This window comes from Ranitomeya imitator, chromosome 4 (assembly GCF_032444005.1).
Source record: "Ranitomeya imitator isolate aRanImi1 chromosome 4, aRanImi1.pri, whole genome shotgun sequence".
Lineage (NCBI taxonomy): Eukaryota > Metazoa > Chordata > Amphibia > Anura > Dendrobatidae > Ranitomeya > Ranitomeya imitator.
The window spans coordinates 676,749,771-676,757,233 of NC_091285.1; positions in this window are offsets into that span (position 1 = coordinate 676,749,771).

Sequence of the window (7,463 nt, forward strand, 5' to 3'; positions counted from 1 at the left end):
TTGGGCTTGCTCAGTAGAGGAAAAGCAGGACTTAGAGGAGCGTCTGCTCGCCGCTGAACAGTGCTGGTTACAATGGCAGAGCCTGGAAGATCAGCAATAACCAAGCGCACAGTATAATAATAATAATAATAATAATTTTTATTTATATAGCGCCAACATATTCCGCAGCGCTTTACAAATTATAGAGGGGACTTGTACAGACAATAGACATTACAGCATAACAGAAATACAGTTCAAAACAGATACCAGGAGGAATGAGGGCCCTGCTCGCAAGCTTACAAACTATGAGGAAAAGGGGAGACACGAGAGGTGGATGATAACAATTGCTTTAGTTATTCGGACCGGCCATAGTGTAAGGCTCGGGTGTTCATGTAAAGCTGCATGAACCAGTTAACTGCCTAAGTATGTAGCAGTACAGACACAGAGGGCTAATAACTGCATAAAGTGTATGACAACATGATGCGAGGAACCTGATTTTTTTTTTTTTTTTATAAATAGGCCACACAGGGATCGTTAGGTTAATGCATTGAGGCGGTAGGCCAGTCTGAACAAATGAGTTTTTAGGGTACGCTTAAAACTGTGGGGATTGGGGATTAATCGTATTAACCTAGGTAGTGCATTCCAAAGAATTGGTGCAGCACGTGTAAAGTCTTGGAGATGGGAATGGGAGGTTCTGATTATTGAGGATGCTAACCTGAGGTCATTAGCGGAGCGGAGGGCACGGGTAGGGTGGTAGACTGATACCAGGGAGGAGATGTAGGGTGGTGCTGAGCCATGGAGTGCTTTGTGGATGAGGGTAGTATTTTTGTACTGGATTCTGGAGTGGATGGGTAGCCAGTGTAATGACTGGCACAAGGTAGAGGCATCGGTGTAACGGTTGGTGAGGAATACGATCCTGGCTGCAGCATTCAGGACAGATTGGAGCGGGGAAAGTTTGGTAAGAGGGAGGCCGATTAGTAGAGAGTTACAATAGTCCAGACGAGAATGAATAAGTGAAACAGTAAGAGTTTTTGCAGAGTCGAAAGTAAGAAAAGGGCGAATTCTAGAAATGTTTTTGAGATGCAGATAAGAAGAGTGAGCCAGTGATCGGATGTGGGGGTGAATGAAAGCTCGGAATCAAGGATGACCCCAAGGCAGCGGGCATGTTGCTTTGGAGTAATGGTGGAACCGCACACGGAGATGGCAATGTCAGGCAAAGGTAGGTTAGTAGAGGGAGAGAACACGAGGAGTTCAGTTTTTGACAGGTTTAGTTTCAGATAGAGGGAGGACATGATGTTAGAGACAGTATCTGCCTGAGCCAGACGCTTGGACCGACGTCTCTACTGAGCAGGATCCACTGCGGCTGGAGAAGAATGGGAGGCCGCAGCGGAGGTGATTTGAGATTCCCCCTGTGCAGCGGCGGGAACTCGACACCTAACAATGTGTTCTTGGAAACTTAAAGATTGATGACTAGGCATGAGTGGATTAGGCAAAATTAAAATTCACCTACTTATGCAAATTTTCCAGGTAAATTGTATTTGCAGAGAAGTTTTTCTGAGCAATACAGAGGAAATCCTGAAAATATGATCTATTGGTGATTCTCGAGGAACACACTTCTAGGTTATGGAAATGTTTTTGCCTGATTCAAAATTCACAACTTTTAAAAAGTCATTAAATGTTTGCCCAAATTTAATCTAGTCCCTCCTTGGTCTGATTTTATATGTGGCAGATTTTTTTTTGCAAAACGTTTGCTACATTTTTTGAAACATAGCAGTGTTTTAGATTAAAAGTTGCATAAAAGGTGGAAGAAAAAACATAAATTTTTTGGCGAAATTCATAATCTGCATACTTCAGATTAAATAATTTTTCACAAAAAAACTCTCTATCTCAATAAAAACACAAAACAGTGAAATTAAAAAAGCAAATGATGAATTGGACCATGAGGCAGTAGCAATTACAAGAAGCAATGGGCTTCAACTGTTCCTTAGATGGAAAACTCCATTAATGACAAGTATAATTTAATGACCTTATCAATCCATGTTTTTCTTACCCAGAAGCCCAACAATAATGCCGCGCAAGAGCTGTATAACATGGATGTATGTGCACCTTAAGTCATCATTTTGTGGCTCTAATTCGTGAAGGTCTCAAAAATTCTTCTGCCAGGAATAGTAGACAAATCTCAGGTAGTATACTCACAAGGAATTCCGGACTGGGGCAGAGTTGAAGATAAAACAGTAACTTATTCATCTCAGTGATCTCTTCTCAGTACAAGCCTGGCAGATATAAGGCCACCAGTGACATTTTCTTCAATTTTTATACTTTATTTTTGATAACAATAATATCTCCAGGATGGCACCAGAGGGAATAAGAAGGATGTGATGATTTCTTTAATAAGCAATTGAAAAACAAAACATTGTGTTATTGTAATTATCACTGGAGCCTAAAATATCACAGTCATGTAACATTGATAACTACAGATGAAATTATCATCTCATTACATTTGCTGAGAAAGCAAATAAAGAAACTTCAGACACTTTTCAATTACATTGTACCTTATGCTTACCTATTAGTGTTGAGCGATACCTTCCGATATTCAAAGGTATCGGTATCGGTATCGGATGGTATCGGCATCGGATGGTATCGGCCGATATCCAAAAAATATCGGATATCGCCGATACCGATACCCGATACCAATGCAAGTCAAAGGGACACAAATATCGGAAGGTATCCTGGATGGTTCCCAGGGTCTGAAGGAGAGGAAACTCTCCTTCAGGCCCTGGGATCCATATTCATGTAAAAAATAAAGAATAAAAATAAAAAATATGGATATACTCACCCCTCCGGCGAACCCTGGCTGTCACCGCTGCTGGCATCCGCCGCCGTCCCTAAGAATGCAGTGAGTGAAGGACCTTCGATGACGTCGCGGTCAGGAGATCGGTCACCTGACCGCTCACGTGCTGTGACGTCATCGAAGGTCCTTCACTCACTGCATTCTTAGGAACGGAGGCAGACGCTAGCAGCGGTGACAGCCAGGGTTCGCCGGAGGGGTGAGTATATCCATATTTTTTATTTTTATTCTTTACTAGCTGAAGAGCCCGGCGTTGCCTGGGCATAGTAAATATCTGTGGTTAGTTAATACACCTCACTTCTCTTATTTTCCCATCACACCTCTCATTTTCCCAATCACATCTTTCATTTTCCCCCTCACACCTCTCATTTTCTCCCTCACTCCTCTCATTCCCCCCTAACACTTGTCATTTCAAACTCACATCTGTCATTTTCTGATCACTCCACTATTTTTCCTCACTCCTCCCATTTTGCACTCACACCTTTTCATTTTCACCTCACACCTCTCATTTTCACCTCATCACCTCAGTATATACATGTTTGTCATCTCCCTCATATATAGTATACATCTGTATGTCATCTCCTGTATATAGTATATACCTGTATGTCATCTCCCCTGTATATAGTATATACCTGCTGTGTGTCATCTCCCCTATATATAGTATATACCTGAATGTCATCTCCTTCTATATATAGTAAATACCTGTATGTCATCTCATCCTATATATAGTATATACCTGTATGTCATCTCCCCTGTATATAGTATATATCTGTGTCATCTCCTCCTGTATATAGTATATACCTGTATGTCATCTCCTCCTGTATATAGTATATACCTGTGTGTCATCTCCCCTGTATATAGTATATATCTGTGTGTCATCTCCTCCTGTATATAGTATATACCTGCATGTCATCTTCTATATATAGCATATACCTGTATGTCATCTCCTCCTGTATATAGTATATACCTGTAGGTCATCTGCTCCTGTATATAGTGTATACCTGTGTGTCATCTCCTCCTGTATATAGTATATACCTGTATGTCATCTCCTCCTGTATATATATGTACCTGTATGTCATCTCCTCCTCTATATAGTATATACCTGTGTGTCATCTCCCCTGTATATAGTATATATCTGTGTGTAATCTCCTCCTGTATATAGTATATACGTTTGTGTCATCTTCTATATATAACATATACCTGTATGTCATCTCCTTCTATATATAGTATATACCTGTGTCATCTCCCCTGTATATAGTACATATCTGTGTGTCATCTCCTCCTGTATATAGTATATACCTGCATGTCATCTTCTATATATAGCATATACCTGTATGTCATCTCCCCTGTATATAGTATATACCTGTGTCTCATCTCCTCCTGTATTAGACCTCATTCACACGTTATTTGCTCAGTATTTTTACCTCAGTATTTGTAAGCTAAATTGGCAGCCTGATAAATCCCCAACCAACAGGAAGCCCTCCCCCTGGCAGTATATATTAGCTCCCACATACACATAATAGACAGGTCATGTGACTGACAGCTGCCATATTTCCTATATGGTACATTTGTTGCTCTTGTAGTTTGTCTGCTTATTAATCAGATTTTTATTTTTAAAGGATAATACCAGACTTGTGTGTGTTTTAGGGCGAGTTTCGTTTGTCAAGTTGTGTGTGTTGAGTTGCGTGTGGCAACATGCATGTAGTGACTTTTGTGAGATGAGTTTTGTGTGGCAACATGCGTGTAGCAACTTTTTGTGTGTCGAGTTGCATGTGACAGGTTAGTGTAGCAAGTTGTGTGCAGCAAGTTTTGCGCATGATGAGTTTTGCGCGTGGCGAGTTTTATGTGTGGTGCCTTTTGAGTATGTGCAAGTTTTGTATGAGGCAACTTTTGCATGTGTTGCAACTTTTGTGCATGTGGCAATTTTTCCATGAGTGCAAGTTTTGCATGTGGGAATTTTCCATGAGGTGAGTTTTGCACTTGTGGCGAGTTTTGCGTGAGCCTAGTTTTTGCATGTGGCGAGTATTGCGTGTGGCGAGTTTTGAGCGGCGACTTTTGTGTTTCGACTTTTATGTGGCGAGGTTGGTGTATGTGTGGTGAAATGTGTGCTGAGGGTGGTATATGTGTTCAAGCACGTGGTAGTTTGTGGTGCATTTTGTGTGTGTGTTCATATCCCCGTGTGTGGTGAGTATCCCATGTCGGGGCCCCACCTTAGCAACTGTACGGTATACACTCTTTGGCGCCATCGCTCTCATTCTTTAAGTCCCCCTTGTTCACATCTGGCAGCTGTCAATTTGCCTCCAACACTTTTCCTTTCACTTTTCGGGGTCCAGACGTGTGACTGTGCAAAATTTTGTGGCTGTAGCTGCGACGCCTCCAACACTTTTCCTTTCACTTTTTCCCCATTATGTAGATAGGGGCAAAATTGTTTGGTGATTTGGAAAGCGCGGGGTTAAAATTTCACCTCACAACATAGCCTATGACGCTCTCGGGGTCCAGACGTGTGTCTGTGCAAAATTTTGTGGCTGTAGCTGCGACGGTGCAGAAGCCAATCCCGGACATACACACACACACACATACACACACACATTCAGCTTTATATATTAGATTTTTTACATGAATATGGATCCCAGGGCCTGAAGGAGAGTCTCCTCTCCTCCAGACCCTTGGAACCATACTCACCGCACACGCCGATTCCGATTTCCGATATCGCAAAAATATCAGAACTCGGTATCGGAATTCCGATACAGCAAATATCGGCCGATACCCGATACTTGCAGTATCGGAATGCTCAACACTATTACCAATCAAAAATGCAATGACTAAAATATAAACGTATAAGTCTCAGCCCCCGAAACAACTTTCTGAGAATGCATAAAACTTAGCAACACCACCAACTTTTAGATCCGGAATTATGTTAACCCTGTGACTTCGCGGCCCTAGAATAAAAATAGAATAAAATTGGCAATGGAAAAAGATGCTGCTCACCCCACTGCCCACCCTGTCTATCTGCTCTAATTCAGGAGATACCCGGGGTAATGAGGTAAGAACAATCTGCTCACCCCACTGTCCACCCTGTGTATCTGGTCTAATACAGGAGATACCGAGATATTTGTATTGTCCCCTTATATACTTATACATGGTTATTAGATCGCCCCTCAGTCGTCTTTTTTCTAGACTAAATAATCCTAATTTCGCTAATCTATCTGGGTATTGTAGTTCTCCAATCCCCTTTATTAATTTTGTTGCCCTCCTTTGTACTCTCTCTAGTTCCATTATATCCTTCCTGAGCACCGGTGCCCAAAACTGGACACAGTACTCCATGTGCGGTCTAACTAGGGATTTGTACAGAGGCAGTATAATGCTCTCATCATGTGTATCCAGACCTCTTTTAATGCACCCCATGATCCTGTTTGCCTTGGCAGCTGCTGCCTGGCACTGGCTGCTCCAGGTAAGTTTATCATTAACTAGGATCCCCAAGTCCTTCTCCCTGTCAGATTTACCCAGTGGTTTCCCGTTCAGTGTGTAATGGTGATATTGACTCCTTCTTCCCATGTGAATAACCTTACATTTATCATTGTTAAACCTCATCTGCCACCTTTCAGCCCAAGTTTCCAACTTATCCAGATCCATCTGTAGCAGAATACTATCTTCTCTTGTATTAACTGCTTTACATAGTTTTGTATCATCTGCAAATATCGATATTTTATTGTGTAAACCTTCTACCAGATCATTAATGAATATGTTGAAGAGAACCAGGGTAATGAGGTAAGAACAATCTGCTCACCCCACTGTCCACCCTGTGTATCTGGTCTAATACAGGAGATACCAGGGGTAATGAGGTATGAACAATCTGCTCACCCCTCTGTCCACCCTGTGTATCTGAGCCAATACTGGAGATACCAGGGGTACCAAGGTAATAAGAGGCTGTACACACTGCTGTCATCCGTGTATATCTGATCTCACACTAGAGATGTCAGGATACTAAGAATAGGCTGCTTATACTGCTGTCTAAAATGCCATTCTGATCTATTACTAGAAATAGCCGAGATGCTGAGGTAGGAAGAGGCTGCTCACACTGCTGCCCTCAATGTCTAGCTTATCTAAAATTAGAAATATCAGCGGTACCGAGGAAAGAAAAAACTAATCACACTGATGTCCACCCTACCTATCTTGTCTAATAGTTGATATATCAGGAGTGCTGAGGTAATATTAGGCTGCTCATACTGTTTGCATCCTGTCTAGCTTGCTGCCCCACTCACGTTGTGGTTTCTCCTCATGGCAGGCCGTTCTGCTAAAGTTTGTCTGCTGCACTACCCTGCATGACTGCTACAGCATGGTGTTACTATATGGCTTTACGGGTCTATGGCCACTCTGCAGGAATATAACCTTGCTGTGTCATGCAGAGATCTGGCTCCCCAGTCTTCCCCATGAGAGCAGGTTCTTCACTCCTTGCCTGAACGTTTGGTTCCTACTAAAGATGAGCAAATATTTCAATATTTAGTTTACATCACAATCTCCGAATTTGCAATATTCGCCAACTTAATCATCGTTTTAATTGCCGAATATAGATGAATGCCATTGGAGTCAAACGGAAGCAAAAACATACATATAATCATCACTGGTGTTTCTCATG